The sequence below is a fragment of the Rattus norvegicus genome, chromosome 17, assembly GCF_036323735.1.
Source record: "Rattus norvegicus strain BN/NHsdMcwi chromosome 17, GRCr8, whole genome shotgun sequence".
NCBI lineage: Eukaryota > Metazoa > Chordata > Mammalia > Rodentia > Muridae > Rattus > Rattus norvegicus.
The window spans coordinates 70,935,929-70,954,808 of record NC_086035.1 but is presented as its reverse complement, the minus strand read 5'-3'; the positions used below and the strand labels follow the sequence as shown (position 1 = coordinate 70,954,808).

General features: G+C 41.2%; 1 long non-coding RNA gene across 21 annotated transcripts in view; it reads left to right on the top strand.

The window, feature by feature from the left end:
• The first annotated feature begins 11,229 nt into the window (after window positions 1-11,229).
• Window positions 11,230-18,880, top strand: part of LOC134482872 (uncharacterized) — a 51,962-nt gene continuing 44,311 nt past the window's right edge. For 2 of the 21 annotated variants that reach the window (XR_010059522.1, XR_010059521.1), the window contains exons 1-2: window positions 11,232-11,623; window positions 11,978-12,527. This is a non-coding gene — a long non-coding RNA (uncharacterized LOC134482872). Of the gene's footprint in view, window positions 11,624-11,977; window positions 12,528-18,880 lie in introns of all 21 variants that reach the window. The other 19 variants (XR_010059504.1, XR_010059501.1, XR_010059514.1 and 16 more) reach the window with 18 other exon arrangements.

Here is an 18,880-nt window from a genome sequence, read left to right as displayed (position 1 = left end):
TTATAATCATGTAATGTATTTACATTTTACCATACAAGATCAATGTTACATATATAATCCAATTGCATGGGAGAGTTATTCTCAGCATTGTTTTTTAAAAGAAAAGAACAGAACCAACATTAATTATAAAATTTTAAAAATACTTACGAAAATTGTGATGGAATGGTATTTAAGAGTTCCTGAGATTTGATGTGTAAAGATGTTCATGAAATGTTAGACTAGGAAGCTTCAAGATTTTCCCTATGGAAACATCAGAAAACCACGTGGCCCTGGCTAACTGACATCATCCAGATTCTGGTAATCTGTCAGCTGTCTACACAAAGCAAGTAAAGAACCAATACTTAGTTACAATAGGATCCCCAAAGTAGGTAGTTTTACTGTGTTTTATATCCTACATTGAAAACTGCCTTAGTAGTCTTGACATGTAGGTGGCATCAAAAGTTACTATTTGTTTATTTTTTTCCTCAAAGCAGTTACTGCAACTGATGTTATAGGTCACAATATTTGACAGACCCATCATACCAAACCTATGCTTATAATTTCAGAACAATTTTCTAAATACTTTCTACATACAGGCTAACCTCATAAATATCAGTTAGCATTAGATAGCAAGTCTAGGTTATGATGCTTTATTTAGAAATTTTACAAATTATTTCCTACAGAATCTTTACGTACCATAGAAAATATATGAAAATAAATTTTATTTTTTTGCATTAGAAAGAATGACTAAAATGATGACCAACAGTTTAGAATGACTAAAATGATGACCAACAGTCTTTCTCAATTCTTATAAAATTGACCAAATTTTATTATTTTAGGAGAGCAATAGCTACCCTTTATACACCATAAACTTTCTTGTAATAATTATTTTTCTTTTATTGGTTTTTTATTTACATTTCAAATGTAAATTCCCTTTCACAGTTTCCCAGACAGAAGCCCCCATCCCATTCCTCTCCCCTCCATCTTTAAGGGTGTTCCCCCTCCCCAACCACCCCACCTTCATGCCCCTCCAACATTCTCCCACACTGGGGTGTCCAGCTTGGCAGGACCAAGGGCTTTTCCTTCCATTGGTGCCCAACAAGGCCATCCTCTGCTACATATTCAGCTAGAGCCATGGGTCTGTCCATGTATAGTTTTTGGGTAGTGGTTTAGTTCCTGGGAGCTCTGGTTGGTGGGCATTACTGTTCTTATGGGGTTGCAAGCCCCTTCAGTTCCTTCAATCCTTTCTCTAACTCCTCCAATGGCGACTCTGTTCTCAATTCAATGGTTTACTGCTACCATTCGCCTGTGCATTTGTCATGTTCTGGCTGAGCCTCTCAGGAGACAGCTATATCAGGCTCCTTTCAGCATGCACTTCTTGGCTTTATCAATATTGTCTAGTTTTGGTGGCTGTGTATATATAGGCTGGATCCCCAGGTAAGGCAGGCATGATTGGCCATTCCTTCAGTCTCTACTCCAAACTTTGCCTTCATATCTCCTCCTATGAATATTTTTGTTCCCCCATTTAAGAAGGACTGAAGCATCTGCACTTTGTGTGTCCTTCACTTGAGCTTCATGTGGTCTTTGGATTGTATCTTGGGTAATTCGAGTTTTTGGGCTAATATCCACTTATCGGTGAGTGCATAAAATGTGTGTTTTTCTGTGATTGGGTTACCTCACTCAGGATATTTTCTACTTCCATCTATTTGCCTATGAATTTCATGAAGTCATTTTTTTGATAGCTGAGTAGTAATCTATTGTGTAGATGTACCATATTTTCTGTATCCTTTCCTGTGTTGAAGGGCATCTGGGTTCTTTCTAGTTTCTGGCTATTATAAATAAGGCTGCGATGAACATAGTGAAACATGTGTCTTTGTTGTATGTTGGATTATCTTTTGGGTATATGCCCAGGAGAGGTATAGCTGGGTCCTGACTTAGTGCAATGTCCAATTTTCTGAGGAACCTCCAGACTGATTTCCAGAGTGGTTGTATCAGCTTACAAATCCACCAAGAATGGAAGGATGTTCCTCTTTCTACACATCCTCGCTAGCATCTGTTGTCACCTGAATTTTGATCTTAGCCATCCTCATTGGAGTGAGGGGGAATCTTAGGGTTGTTTTGATTTGCATTTCTCTGATGACTAACGATGTTGAACATTTCTTTAGGTGCTTCTCAACCATTCAATATTCCTTAGCAGAGATTTCTTTGTTTAGCTCTGTACCTCATTTTTAATAGGGTATTTTGGCTCTCTGGAATCTAACTTCTTGTGTTCTTTGTATATATTGGACATTAGCCCTCTATCAAATGTAGGATTGGTAAAGATCTTTTCCCAATCTGTTGGTTGCCATTTTGTCCTAATGACAGTTTCCTTTGCCTTACAGAAGCCTTGCAGTTTTATGAGATCCCATTTGTATATTCTTGATCTTAGAGCATAAGTCATTGGTGATCTTTTCAGGAAATTTTCCCCAGTGCCCTTGTGTTTGAGACTCTTCCCCACTTGTTTTTCTATTAGTTTGTATCTGGTTTTATGTGGTCCTTGAACCCCTTGGACTTAAGCTTTGTACAGGGGAATAAGAATGGTTCAATTTGCATTCTTCTACATGCTGACTTCCAGATGAACCAGCACCATATGTTGAAAATACTATCTTTTTTCCACTGGATGGTTTTAGCACCTTTGTCAAAGATCAAGTGACCATAGGTGTGTGGGTTCATTTCGGGGTCTTCAATTCTGTTCCAGTGATCTACCTGCATATCTCTGTAGCAATACCATACAGTTTTATCACTACTGCTCTGTAATACAGCTTGAGGTCAGTGATGATGATCCCCCCAGAAGTTCTTTTATTGTTGAGGATAGTTTTCACTATCCTGGGTTTTTTGTAATTTTAAATAAATTTGAAAACTGGTGTTTCTAACTCTATGAATTTGAGTTGGAATTTTGATGGGGCTGCTTTGAATCTGTAGATTTCTTTTGGCAAAATGGTCATCTTTACTATATTAATCCTGCCAATCCATGAGCATGGGAGATCTTTCTAACTTCTGAGATCTTCTTCAATTTCTTTCTTCAGAGACCTGAAGTTCTTGTCATACAGATTTTTCACTTGTTTGATTAGAGTCACACAAAGGTATTTTACGACATTTGTGACTACTGTGAAGGTTGTTGTCTCCCTAATTCTTTCTCAGCCTGTTTATGCTTTGAGTAGAGGAAAGCTAATGATTTGTTTGAGTTTATTTTATACCCAGGCACTTTGCTAAAGTTGTTTATCAGGTTTAGTAGTTCTCTGGTGGAAATTTTGGGGTCATTGAATTATACTATCATATCATCTACAAATAGGGATATTTTGACTTCTTCCTTTCCAATTTATATCCCTTTGGTCTCCTTTTGTTTTCTGATTGCTCTGGCTAGGACTTCGAGTACTATATTGAATAATTAGGGAGAGAGTGGGCAGCCTTGTCTAATCCCCAATTTTTTGGGATTATTTCAACTTTCCCTCTATTTAGATTAATGTTAGCTACTGGTTTGCTGTATATGGCTTTTACTATGCTTAGACATGGCCCTTGAATTCCTGATCTTTCCAGGACTTTTATCATGAAGAGGTGTATAATTTTGTTTAGTGCTCTCTCAGCATCTGATGAAATGATTATGTCGTTTATTCTTTGAGTTTGTTTATATAGTGGATTCCATTGATAGATTTGCAAATATTGAACCATCTCTGCATCCCTGGGATTAAAACTTCTTTTTTCTTTCTTTTTTCTTTTTTCTTCGGAGCTGGGGACCGAACCCAGGGCCTTGCGCTTGCTAGGCAAGTGCTCTACCACTGAGCTAAATCCCCAACCCGGGATGAAGACTTCTTGATCATGTGTTTTGGATTCAGTTTGCAAGAACTTTATTGAGTACTTTTGTGTTGATATTCATAAGGGATACTTGTCTCCAGTCCTCTTTCTTTGTGAGGTCTTTGTGTGGTTTGGGTAAACACATAATTGTGGCTTCATAGAATGACTTTGGTAGGTGCTCTGTCTGTTTTTATTTTGTGGAATAGTTTGGACAGTATTGGTATGAAGTCATCTATGAAGGTCTGAAAGAATTTTGCACTAAACCCATCTGGTCTTGGGCTCTTTTGGTTGGGAGACTTTTAAAAACTACTTCTATTTCTTTAGGCAGTATGGAATTGTTTAGATGGTTTATCTGATCTTGATTTAACTTTGATACCTGGTTTTTTTCTAGAAAGTTGTCCATTTCCTCCAGATTTTCCAGTTTTGTTGAATACAGGCTTTTGTAGTAGGATCTGATGATTTTTTTAATTTCCTCAGATTCTGTTGTTATGTCTCCCTCTTGATTTCTGATTTTATTAATTTGGATACCTTCTCTGTGCCCTCTGGTTAGTCTGGCTGAGGGTTTATATATCTTGTTGATTTTCTCAAAGAACAAGCTCCTGGTTTTGTTGATTCTTTGTATAGTCCTTTGCATTTTTACTTGGTTGATTTCAGCCCTGAGTTTGATTATTTCCTGCCTTCTACTCCTCTTTGGTGTATTTTTTTTTGTTCTAGAACTTTTAGGTTTACTGTCAAGCTACTGATGTATGCTCTCTCCTATTTCTTTGTAGAGGCACTCAGAGCTATGTGTTTTCCTGTTAGCAGTGCTTTCATTGTATCTGATGAGTTTGGGTATTTTGTTCCTATATTTTCAGTAAATTCTAAAAAGTCTTCAATTATTTTTTCCTTGACCAAGTTATCATTGAGTAGAGCACTGTTCCACTTCCTTGTATATGTGGCCTCTCTGTCCTTTTTGTTGTTATTGAAGACTAGCATTAGACTGTGGTGATCTGATGGGATACATGGGATTATTTCAATCTTCTTGTATCTGTTGAGGCCTGTCTTGTGACTCATAATATGATCAGTTTTGGAGAAGGTACCATGAGGTGCTGAGAATAAGGTTTATTCATTTGTTTTAGGATGAAATGTTCTATAAAAATCTGTTAAGTCCATTTGGTTCATAACTTCTAATAGTTTCTCCATGTCTCTGTTTAATTTCTGTTTCCACGATCTGTCCATTGATAAAGTGGGTGTTGAAATCTCCTACTATTATTTTGTGAGGTGCAATGTGTGCTTTGAGCTTTAGTAAGATTTCTTTTATGAGTGTAGGTGCCCTTGCATTTGGAGCATTAATATTCATGATTGAAAGTTTATCTTGGTGGACTTTTCCTTTGATGAATAAGAAGGGTCCTTCCTTATCTTTTTTGATAACCTTTGGTTGAAAGTCAATTTTATTTGATATTAGAATAGCTACTCCAGCTTGTTTCTTGGGACCATTTGCTTGGCAAGTTGTTTTCCAGACTTTTACACTGAGGTAGTGTCTTTATTTGTTTCTGAGGTTTGTTTCCTGTATGCAGTAAAATGCTGAGTCCTCTTTACATATGTAGTCTGTTATTCTATTTTCTTTAATTGGGGAATTGAGTTCATTGATGTTAAGAGATAGTAAGCAATAGTGATTGTTGTTTCCTGCTATTTTTGTTGTTAGAGGTGGAATTATGTTTGTTTCTCTCTCTTCTTTTGGTTTTGTTTCAAGGAGATTACTTTCTTTTTTTTTTTTCGTTAATTTTTTTTTCTTTTTTCTTTCTTTTTTTATTATTAACTTGAGTATTTCTTATATACATTTCGAGTGTTATTCCCTTTCCCAGTTTCCGGGCAAACATCCCCCTCCCCCCTCCCCTTTCTTATCGGTGTTCCCCTCCCCACCCTCCCCCCATTGTCCCCCTCCCCCCAACAGTCTAGTTCACTGGGGGTTCAGTCTTAGCAGGACCCAGGGCTTCCCCTTCCACTGGTGCTCTTACTAGGATATTCATTGCTACCTATGAGGTCAGAGTCCAGGGTCAGTTCATGTATAGTCTTTAGGTAGTGGCTTAGTCCCTGGAAGCTCTGGTTGCTTGGCATTGTTGTACATATGGGGTCTCGAGCCCCTTCAAGCTCTTCCAGTTCTTTCTCTGATTCCTTCAACGGGGGTCCTATTCTCAGTTCAGTGGTTTGCTGCTGGTATTCGCCTCTGTATTTGCTGTATTCTGGCTGTGTCTCTCAGGAGCGATCTACATCCGGCTCCTGTCGGTCTGCACTTCTTTGCTTCATCCATCTTGTCTAATTGGGTGGCTGCATATGTATGGGCCACATGTGGGGCAGGCTCTGAATGGGTGTTCCTTCAGTCTCTGTTTTAATCTTTGCCTCTCTCTTCCCTGCCAAGGGTATTCTTGTTCCCCTTTTAAAGAAGGAGTGAACCATTCACATTTTGATCATCTGTCTTGAGTTTCATTTGTTCTAGGCATTTAGGGTAATTCAAGCATTTGGGCTAATAGCCACTTATCAGTGAGTGCATACCATGTATGTCTTTCTGTGTTTGGGTTAGCTCACTCAGGATTCTCAGAAAATTGGACATTGAACTGCCTGAGGATCCAGCTATACCTCTCTTGGGCATATACCCAAAAGATGCCCCAACATATAAAAAAGACACGTGCTCCACTATGTTCATTGCAGCCTTATTTATAATAGCCAGAAGCTGGAAAGAACCCAGATGCCCTTCAACAGAGGAATGGATACAGAAAATGTGGTACATCTACACAATGGAATATTACTCAGCTATCAAAAACAACGACTTTATGAAATTCGTAGGCAAATGGCTGGAGATTACTTTCTTGCTTATTCTAGGGTGTTGTTTCCCTCCTTGTGTTGGAGTTTTCCATCTATTATCCTTTGTAGGGCTGGATTTCTTTTTCTTCCTCCTCCTCCTCTTCTTCTGAGCATCTACTGATCCTTTCCAGTTTATGGCATCAATTCCTTCTCCATTGTCCCCAGAATTAAACTATTTGCAGCTGACAAAAATTATGCCCCTCTGAGAGCACTAGACAATCATAGTTAATGGCTGCGAACAAACTGAAGAAAACCCACATCCCAGACCTTGCATTAAAGCAAAGAAAACATACATAACATAATTGGGTTTTTAAAGTAAACAAAATTCCCACTACAGTGCTTCATGCGTAAGGATCTGGATTCCAATCCCTAGAGTCAGGTTAAAAGCCTATGTAGTAGCCCGAGTCTTTAATCCTAGTTTCTATAGTGGGGTAGGAGAAACAGATGGGAGAATCCATGGATTCTTGTGGCTAAGCTAGTCTGGCACACTCAGCAGTGAACATGAAGAGAAGTGTTTGAAAAAAAACGTGGCAGTTAAGTAGCAAGGACTGGCTCCTGAGGTTGTCCTCTGATCTCCATGCTGAGGCATGTGTATACCTGCACTCTCATACATGTTCATGCACATTCCCAAACCTGCAAATACAAAGATAAAACAAAAGGGTTCATTCTGTTGCTTGAAATTGGAACAAGTTTAGATGTTATGATTTCAGTTATTCTCGTGTCTTGGAAAGAGAAAAAGAAACAGTATCTGTTCAGTCAGATCAATGAGAGGAAATAAATCTAACACATCAGGTTGTGGAACTTCATGAAGCAACATTAATGATGTTGTTGTTGCAGGATCAATGGAAAATGGATGTAGGTGGAGTGGGGACCCAACTAGTTTGCCCAGTCACCTGATTCCAGTTCTGTCTCTTCAGGCTAGTACCATGCTGGAATAGGAGACAAGATGGGTAGAGTTTACTCCACCTCAGGGTCATATCACATCATCACCTGTTGGTTATTATGGAACTCTGTTTTGCTATTTCAGATGAATTTCAGCTTGGTAGAATAAAATTCTTCTCAATAGAACTTTTCTGTAGTTTAAATAACTTATTTGTCCTTGTTTTTCAAAATGAAGAATGAGGACATCCTAAATGGATGGAACTAGAAAATATCGTCCTGAGTGACGTAAATCAGACCCCAAAGGATATGCATAGTATGTACTCACTTATAAGTGGATATGAGTCAAAAATGTACAGAATATCCAAGACACAGTTCACAGAACTCAGGAAGCTTAACAAGCCATAGGGCTCAAGTGAGGATGCCTCAATCCCACTTGGGAGGGAGAAGAAAGCAATCATGGGATGGTGGAGGGATGGATCTGGGTGAAAAGAGGGATAGGGAGGGGAAGAGGTGGACATGATCAGGTATTAGGTGGGGGAGAAATGACTGAAGTCCTTAGGGCCAGCCGAAAGAATGGAAATAGACAACCTTGGGAGGTAGGAGGCTGGGGATTTAGCTCAGTGGTAGAGCGCTTACCTAGGAAGCGCAAGGCCCTGGGTTCGGTCCCCAGCTCCGAAAAAAAAAAAAGGGAGGTAGGAGGTAGGGGGACCTTCCAGAATGTACCAGAGACCTGGGAGGTAAGAGATCCTCAGGACTCAAAAGGAGAGACCTTGGATGAAGTGCTCTATCATGGGGAGAGAACTTGTAGAGCTCACTTCCAGCAGAAAGACAGAGCATCAAGTGAGAGATGGGGTTGCCAACTCACAGTCAAAAACTCTGACACATAATAGTTCCTGTCTGAAAGAACTGCAGGGAAAAGTGGAGAAGAGCCTGAGGAAAAAGAGGTACAGTGACATGCCCAGATAGGTTTGGGGTGCTCACAAAGAGAGACCTATCATGACTGACCTCCAAAAGATCCAATGAGCAGCTGAAAGAGTTGGATGCAGACATTTATACCCAACCAATGGACAGAAGCTGCTGACCTCTGTGGTTGAATTAGGGAAAAGCTGGAAGAAGATGAGGAGGAGGACCACCCTGTAGGAGGACCAGCCATCTCAGTTAACCTGGATCCCTGGGATCTCCCAGTCACTGGACCACTAACCAGGCAGCATATACCAGCTGAGATGAGGCACCCAACACATATATAGTTGAGGACTTCTGGGTCTGGGTTCAGTCAGAGAAGATGTATCTAACCCTCAAGAGAAGGGAGGTCCCAGGGATAGGGGATAGGGAGAATGGGATGGGGAGGTGGGGACATCCTCGTGGAGAGGGGGGTGGGGTCAGATGGACTAGGAGGAGGATAAAATTTAGAGTGTAAAAAAAGATTAAATAAAATTTTAAAAATTAATTATTTTTATTTAAACTCTTCTCCCAGATTATACCAAATAATAGAGGAAGCATCATCTGAAAGAAAACATAGAGATTTATATCTATCACTAAGTCAGATTTGTACAAATATCAGCTCTGTTTTCAGAAACGGGGATTTCTACTGAGTGATTATATTTTATAAATTATTATTCATATCTTTGAATTCCCCTAACTTTTCACACACTTCAGGGCTCATGCATTTATTTGTCTTGAATGAATGTCAGTTCATGCTTTTTCAGTCTAATTGATTGATGATCCTTGACTTTTCTCCCTAAGACCTTTTTGGGTTTTTTCTTGAAAGTCATTTTGAGGTTTAAAATGCCACATATTTAGAGAATGAGGTGTTCTTCAAGTCAGTTATTGTATCCTGACATATAATTTGTATCTGGACATCTCCTGTCCTAAAGTTTACTTGAAAGCACATTGTTCAAATATAACTCTATTTAGGCAAATTAGTAGATGAACTTCTATATTTAAAAATTTTGTTCATGGTTCTTCAGAACTTTTAGGTTACACAGCACTGTGGTCATTGAATGACATCATTTTTGTTTATTCTACAGCTAGGTTTGAGTCTCCTCAGGGAGAATACTTTCAATATATTTCACCCAAAGGCTCGGGGATCTTTGAAGAAGAAGAGGCAGCAAGATTATAAAAAAAAATGGATGTGCTGATAACATGAAGGAAATAGTGTTTTTCAGACACAACAGGGCAGATGTGCACTTAAACTCACAGGGATTGTAACAGAATACACAAGACATTTACAAGCTCCAGCTAGACAAAATTCTAGCAAGAAGGGGTAAGGTGCACATGTAATTAAGTTACCAATTGGGCAGTTATTGGTGTATTTGATTGCCTTAATGATGTAACCACTGATAGTTGACCACACAGTATGGCTATCTCAATACCAAAAATAAGTAGACAGTACAAAATGGGTTTAATGACAAAAGATGATAAAGAAAAAGTAAACTCTCAGTTAGAAGAGAGAGTGAGTAAAGTAGCAAGTGGGAGGGGTGGTAGCTGGGGAATAATCCGTTGATCATGTGAACTTCTGAAAGTATTAACTAAAAGATGCACAAAAAAACTAATTTTAAAAATTCTGACTAATAGTTCCTGATAACCTGTTTATTTTGTTCCATGCCTTTCATTACTTTTACAGATTTATCAGATATTTTGAAAATTGCATCTGTACCAATCCAATTAGTTTATGTTTTCAAAATTGGCATGTTTATAAGTTAAATTTGTGAAAACATTTTCTCCTTGTGAAATTCGTATTTGAAAACCAGTTGCCTCCAGAAAATATGGAAGTCCTAGATGGCCTGAACAGAAACTTCACATATTTTTCAACTGGACATGTAAGTCACTTCAATAAAAGACAGAAGGTTATGCACCAAACATGTTATATCAACTTGCCTAATGTTGAGCCTCTCTTTTCCACTGGTGCCTGACTGTTCAGAAGCCCACAGTGGATCTTTTGGTTTTGAGTTTTGTAGATACAAAGGTTTCCATGAAGAGGCTAAAGGAAATTTTGATGAGAGATTCAAAGAGAGGAAAGCATATTTATCCAGAAGTTCAGTCACTAAAAGGAGTTTATAATCATCAAAATGTTTTTCACCTTTCACTCTCTACTTTAGAATGTGAAACAGACTCAATTGTTACAAACAAGAGCAAGCAAGTTATTCATAAGCCTTGATTTAAAATTACGTTAATTAAAATATAAATATACTATTCTTCCCCTTACCTTTCCTAAAAGTGAGGAGTGAAACATTTAGGTTTGAAAATACTTGTAGCTTGTGGTCATGACTCAGTAGAATCTTGCGTATCTACTGTACAATGATGTTAACAAATTCTGACTTATGAAATTACAAATTCAATCTCAGAAACACCAAAAACCCACCAATTGATTTTTGCTAATTAACAGTATTCAGGCTCCTTTAAGCAGTTATGTCCACAGAAATGAAAGAAACAGCTCAGAAAATAAATAGAATTTTGCAACAGCTTAGCAGTTCACTAAAGCCTGAGCCTGTGTGAACTCAACCAGCTCTGTGTAAGGTCAAAGGCCTGTAATCCCAACCCCAGCCCATTCTCAGTCTTTCACCACAACCTTGGTTTTCTCTCAACACAAACTTGGACTTTCACCTAAAGTCTGAGACCTTCAAGTACAGTTCTTTCATAATGTCCATATCAGACAGATCAATGTGAGGTTGGAGAACTGCAACTCCAGCACACTATCCCTCCCCAGCCTCTAGGAAATCATCTACTATGGGAAGTCTTATGCAAATCCACTTGCCAAATTGAGATCACCTGACCAGCAAAATCTCCATGTGTCTTCTTAGGACATCTAGCCTTACAGAGGCCAGAATGCCCTCTAGACTAAGCCAAGAACTCACACAGCTCAGTGTCACATGCTTACTGTAAACTGTAGAATCTACTTGTCTACCTGCTTCCAGTCTTCAAGCTCTAGAGCCCAAACCACAGCCTGCTCTGGAGCCAGAGCCAAAGCAATGCTTCCATCTAAAGCCGGAGCCCCACACAGGTATGAAACAGTTGTCAGAAATAGCAGTGACACAAAGTGACTGCCCATCCCAGAGGAAACTCTCAGCAGTAAAACAACCTCAGAGCTAAGGTAAGAAGATAAGAGTCAATGAAAGAAACCCAGTAATCAGGAGCAGACAGCTGGAGAGTGGATGGGAGGGGAGGGTAGGCTGGGAGGAACTTGGAGGAGTATAAGGAGGTGAAACTGTAATCAGGACATATTGTTTGAGAAAAGAATGTCTTAAATAAAAGAGGAAACATTCTTAAAAGAGGAAGAAAAAAGAATGAGGAGGGGACAGTTTGATATCCAAAAGGCTATCAAATTTTCTCTTCAAATGTAGAATCATGATCTATTTTCCATATTTTTTTAGGAGGAAGTATAACTGTAATCTTTTCTAAACCTATTTTTCATGATGGTTCTTAAATGCTTTAACCTCCCTTGTAGCCCACCACCCACCGAAGAAAGGATACAGGTTCTTTGGAGCAAGTCCCATCTCTGTTGTCTGGAAATCAGCAGTTCAGTTCACAGATTAGCAGCGGCTGCTCAATCCACTCGCAAACACTTTACGGATATACTAGCAGTCCAGTTTGGTTAGAGCCAGAATAGCAAACATAAATCAGAAGTGGTGGCATGACCTAGCAGGGATAGGCAGGCCTTGGCAGGAGGGACCAAGAGGGACAGCAGGAGAAGTTCTCAGCTGTGCCTCTCTTGAGTGAAGATCAGTGAAGACTCGAGACCCACAAGTTTTGCATAGCCAGCTATATAGCAAGCCAAGCTCTGTTTCAGTAGCTGTCCGGCAAGTCCTATTTATACTCTCCAAACATCATTTGTCCTCCATGGGACTTGCCTCAGCACATGCATCTATCTCAGCTGACATCACTCTGCCAATCAGCCTGAGTCCGAGGAAGCAGCAAGAAACTGCAGCACACCCCCAGAAGTTTTTTGGTCCATTTCTGTCTACGACACCTTGACAAGTGCATCTCAGCTACACAATGTAAGTTGGACCATCATGCATGTCGTTAGCATAGAATTCTTCATCATGTGTCCTTTCATATGCTTGCTTTAGCACAACATCCTCTCTCCTGTATCTGCTTCAGTGAAACGTTCCTTCACAAGTCTGCCTTAGCCTTTCACCTGTGTCCTCTTCAGGAAAACACTCCTTCATGTGTTTGCCCCAGCAAAGCACCATCCAACTGACTTTCCAATGAACCCTTAAGTTTCTACTTCAAGGAAGTGTGCCATGGCGGGGGGGTGTGGACTTTGATGCTTCAGAAAGAAGCTCAAGGAAGGTCCAGTGTCTCTCTCTTTCTGCTGCTTGTGGATCTGGATGTAGAACTCTAAGCTACTTCTCCAGTACCGTGTCTGCCTGTGTGACACCATGCTTTCCAGCATGACAATGGGCTAAACCTCTAAAACTGTAAGCAAGCCTCCAAAGAGCCTGTCTTTTCATAGCAATAGAACAGTGGCTAAGACAATGGGGATCACTGGTGCTTGCCACTTTTGATAAATAACAACCCAACAAGGTCTAGAGAGCCTAGAGACTCTAGACACTGCAGGGATAGAAGGAAGAACAGAGCAGGGCGCCTTGGGAAGGAAGGGTGTCTGCAGAAGGTGGCATCCAGAACACAGTACATGAGATGGGCCAGGAGGTGCTCTTTCACAAGGTAACTTCAGCATGGACAGATCCAAGTGAACAAGAAAAGAAAACAAGTGACAGGAGTTTGTTCCTGGCCCAGCCTCTGGTTAGAACAAATCCACAGTGCCATGTGGCATATGTTGCCTGTGTTTCTTCTGCCCCTTCATGCAGAAATACCAAAGGATAAGGAAGGCTCACCCACAGCACAAACACTGACTAGTCCAGGTAAGATATTTTCTAAGTCACTTTAGGGAGATGTTTCCTCAGCTTGCTCAGGCTTGCGCTCAGTGGGGATTAGATGGGATCACATCCAGAAAAGCCCAATTCCTGTCAAAGACTGGCATGGTGGGGGATGGAGTGAGAGAGTGGCAAACACTCCCCACTATCGAATAGAAATCTCTTCTTAAAACTCTGGTAAACACTATAAACTCCCCCGAAAATACACATTTGACCAGGACCTGTTTTGTCTGCAGTTAGTGAATAGTCTTTAGGAACCTACTGAACCGGGATTTGGGTACAAGTGCTAGGAGACAGGATAAATAGCTTTACTGCCAAATATTCACATGCCTGAAGGAACAATGTGTTTATGGACAGGAGTCAGCAAACCACTGAATCCCATAAATAGAAACAGACCAATATAGGATGGCCCTTTCAAGCACTGCAGAGGGAGTGGTACCCTGACCCCTAAGCCCCTGCATTTGTCCCTGGCAGCAATGGCTTCGTACTACCATGAACATATTCAGTAGAGTCTTTGGCTGATGTCTTCCTCTTTTCTTTTTGTGCGTGTTTATATGTATGCATGTTGGTGTGTGTACATATGCATGTGTACACATTGTCATGAGTCTCTGGAGGTCAGAGGTCAACTTTGGATGTGTGTTTTGAGATGGCGGCCATTGCACTAGCCAGAAGTTTGCCAAGCAGGCTAGGTTAACTGGCCAGGGGTCCTGTCTCCATCTCCATGCTTGGATTACAAGCAAACATCTGCCACCACCCCCAGCTTTTTTATAGGGGACATAGGGCATGGGGGAGGGGTGGGTTGGAACTCATCTTGCATAAAAGCGCTTTTCTCAATGAGCCATCTCCCCAGCCCCTGATGTCATTTTCCCTTTTCTCTGCATTGAGCATCAAGCCCACTGCTGCAGCCATTCATCCAGGTGAGTGCTCTGACTTGAGCTACATCCCCAGTCCCATTGGCCCCATAGATGTATGCAACTTAAGGCTACTTAAACCCTTGCTCCAGATCCCCAGTCAATCTCTCCACAGCTCCTCCGCTGAAGAGCAGAGGATGCTCTGGCTGGGGGCAGGCCTTCTTTCTGGTCTTCATGCTACTGACCCATTTTTTAGTAAACTAGCATTCTGGCTCTGTAGGATAATCTAGGGGGTGTGGCCAAACCCTCTTCTTTTCACCCCTAGGGATCAATTTGTTTATGCCTCTGAGCCTTCTTGGGAGGTAGCCAGTAAATTCTAATATGCTGAGACTGAGATTTCATTTCTTATTAAATTCCTTTGAAATATCTGGGGACTCTTTTTTTTTGATTCCTTTATTTTTTTCTTTTTTCTTTTTTTCTTTTAATTTTTTTTATTAACTTGAGTATTTCTTATTTACATTTTGAATGTTATTCCCTTTCCTGGTTGCAGGGCAAACATCCCCCTAATCCCTTCCCCTCCCCTTCTTTATGGATATTCCCCTCCCCACCCTCCCCCCATTGCTGCCCTTCCCCCAACAATCACGTTCACTGGGGGTTCAGTCTTAGCAGGACCAAGAGCTTCCCCTTCCACTGGTGCTCTTACTAGGATACTCATTGCTACCTATGAGGTCAGAGTCCAGGGTCAGTCCATGTGTAGTCTTTAGGTAGTGGCTTAGTCCCTGGAAGCTCTGGTTGCTTGGCATTGTTGTTCATAAGGGGTCTCGAGCTCCTTCAAGCTCTTCCAGTTCTTTCTCTGATTCCTTCAACGGGGGTCCCGTTCTCAGTTCAGTGGTTTGCTGGTGGCATTCGCTTCTGTATTTGCTGTATTCTGGCTGTGTCTCTCAGGAGCGATCTACATCCGGCTCCTGTCGGTCTGCACTTCTTTGCTTCATCCATCTTGTCTAATTGGGTGGCTGTATATGTATGGGCCACATGTGGGGCAGGCTCTGAATGGGTGTTCCTTCTGTCTCTGTTTTAATCTTTGCCTCTCTATTCCCTGCCAAGGGTATTCTTGTTCCCCCTTTTAAAGAAGGAGTGAGGCATTCACATTTTGATCATCTGTCTTGAGTTTCATGTGTTCTAGACATCTAGGGTAATTCTAGCATTTGGGCTAATAGCCACTTATCAAGGAGTGCATACTATGTGTGTTTTTCTGTGATTGGGTTACCTCACTCAGGATGATATTTTCCAGTTCCGACCATTTGTCTATGAATTTCATAAAGACATTGTTTTTGATAGCTGAGTAATATTCCATTGTGTAGATGTACCACATTTTCTGTATCCATTCCTCTGTTGAAGGGCATCTGGGTTCTTTCCAGCTTCTGGCTATTATAAATAAGGCTGCTATGAACATAGTGGAGCACGTGTCTTTTTTATATATTGGGGCATCTTGTGGGTATATGCCCAAGAGAGGTATAGCTGGATCCTCAGGCAGTCCAATGTCCAATTTTCTGAGGAACCTCCAGACTGATTTCCAGAATGGTTTTACCAGTCTGGGGACTCTTCTTTAAGGGAGTAATTAGAAGCTGCAGTATCTACATGGGTATATAAAAGATAACACACACACACACATAACACACACACAACACCCCCCCACCACACGGAATATTTTTGGGAATGGGGTGCAGACCTGGAGATTTAACCTAGAGGCCTTATACATGTTAGGCAGGATCTTTTATCTCTGGACACATCTCCAGCCACCCCATAATTGGACCAGGCTTGGCTTGAACCTCGAATCCTTCTGCCTCAGGCTCCCAAGTAGCTGAGGTGCTACAGGCCTGTGCCGCTAAGCCCAGATTCCCTACAGTATTCTATTTTACTTTAATATACTTTTTCTTTATTTGCACATGTGTGTGCCCACTTGTCTGTATGTGCACCATGTATGTGAAAGGTCAGGCAGGTCCAGAAGTGGGCATCAGAACTCGTGGAACTGGAACCATAGAGAGTTGAGAGCTGCCCATTGTGGGTGCTGGGAACAGAACTCAGGTCTCCTGCAAGAGCAGCAAATGCCACTAACCCCTGAGCTGTCAACCCAAACCCAACTCTCCATGTTTACTTTGGTCTCCCAGGTTTGCTAGAAAGTCACCCTGTACTCCAGGCTGGCTCCTAACTTTTGAGACTCCCTCCACCCTGGCCTCTCACATACTAGGATTGTATGTATGTATGTGAGCCACCAGGCCAAGGTTGTTTAAATTATTTTTTTTGTAATAAGCCTCTGTATTAGGGAAGTGACCTCCTCTAAGATCCATACATGAGGCTAGAGGTGTAGCTGGTTGAGGAAGGGTTTGCCTAGCATGCTTGGCTCTCTGAATTTGGTCTGCAGCACTGTATAAATTGGAGAAGGTAGTGCTCAGGGGTTAGACACAGGAGGATTCAAAGTTAAAAGTCGATCTTGACTATATATTAAGTTCAAGACCAGTCTGGGTTAGATGAGACCCTGTCTCAATACCAACAAACAAACAAACAAGCACATGTTGAAACTATAACATTATAGCCTGATATGATGACACTCAGGGGTGCGGCTTTTGGGGAGCAGTTTGGTGAAGAAAAGATCACGGGAGCACACCCTAGGATTGTTTAGAGCCCTTGTAGGAAGAGGAAGGGATAGGAGATGTAACTCAGGGGAAGACTACCTGAAGGAAGAAAAGCTAATCTGTCTTTCTACCACGTAAGGGATACCACACAGCAGCAAGATGGCAGCCATCCAAACTGGGTAACCCACAAGGAGCCAACTCAACACATTTCATTTTGTGGGGGTTTTGCTTACTCATTTGTTTTATTTTTGGTTTTTCAAGCATGGTTTCTCTGTGGAGCCATAGTTGTCCTAGAACTTGCTTTGTAGACCAGGCTGGCTTCGAACTCAGACATCCTCGTACCTCTGCCTCCCAGTGCTGGGATCAGAGGCATGCATCACCACACTGGGCTTCAACTAGGCGTGAGTTTGGCCTTTCTAGACTTGCCAGCAGTGGACTTCAGTGACTGTTTCTGCCTCCTGTCTGTGTTATTATGTTACTGCTGCCTGAGCTGAAGAGAGAGAGGGCAGCTGTTTATCACAAAGTAAGAGGTGGGGTGGGAGCTGTAAAATGTGAGAGGGGAGGAAGAGGGGCCAAGATAAATTAAAACCCAAAACAAGAGAAAATAAGGACTTCAGGTGGAGATGCAAAATGGAGAATGTTGTGGTAAGATTAAAAAGGAACATTTTCTATCAGTTCTTGTGAGCTGGATCCACTCACCCCAGGTGCTACCCTACCACAAGGTCCACAAACTGCCCTCTTCTGGCTGTCTCCCTTTAGCCGCTCTTTCCATGTGGTTCCCACCACTACACACCACACACACACACACACACACACACACACACACACACACACACACACACACACACACACATCATTCTGCAGGCCCTTGCAGGCAACAGAACCAGATGCTTAACTGTCTCTCAGTCATTTCTTTCACATGCTGTCCTCTTTAGCCTGGTTCCAGAAACTTGTAATTTAGCAATTAGATTTATACGTTGAATTCCCGTTCCACAATACATACATACAACAAATTCACTGCCAATTAATAAAGATTTAAACTGCCCTCCAAGATAAGACAAAATCCACCCAATCCACCTGGACCTAGACCATCCTACTCTGTTGTCTCCTTCTTGATTCTATTTTTCATATTTTAATAACAGATATTGGTCAATAATTTTCTCAGGGGTAAATACAGTCCAAGTTTATTTGCATCTACTTTCTGTAGTTTATGAAGATTCTATGGTAAATTATTTCCAAGATAAATAAATAAAACATCATAAGCCAAAGACATTATTCCTGGTTTCATCAGTTTTCTATGAATGATTCCAGGGCTGAGAGAAGAAGATATATCATCTTACAGATGATAAACTTTGCTCTGATGCATGTTCAAAGCCTGGGACCAAAAAGATAATTATTGCAACTTCCAGGGCAATTAGTTAACCATTGTGATGACTACCTTCTAGCTGACAACTTGACTGTATCTGGAATAAACCACAGTCTAGAAATGGAAGGCACAACCCACATCTTGAGGCTGGAAATTGCACTCATTTAATCTAGATCTTGAGGCACACCTTTAATCTGGGCCATGCCTTCTGCTGGAGACCTACATAAGAACAATGGAAGAAGCAAGGCTTTGTTCTTCTTTGCCTGCTTGCACTTACTTTGCCAACACATCTGTTGGCACCTACTTCTTCAGGATTCCAGCTTATACAGAAGACCAACTGAACCACTCAGCCTCCTGGGACGGAGTAACTACTTGATTCTTGGACTTCCTATTCACAGCTGGCCATTATTGGGTTAAGTGGACTGTGCCCAGTAAGTCATTCCAATACATTCCCTTCCTATAGAGAGATTCATTCTATGAGGTCTGTGACTCTAGAGAGCCCTGACTAATGCAGCTGTGGATGGGACCCAGGGTGAAGATCTCACTGGGCATGTTTTGTAAGGCTGGGTATAACACAGTCATATTGTCTACCAAGTGAAATCTCATTTCTTGTTTGGCAATTTA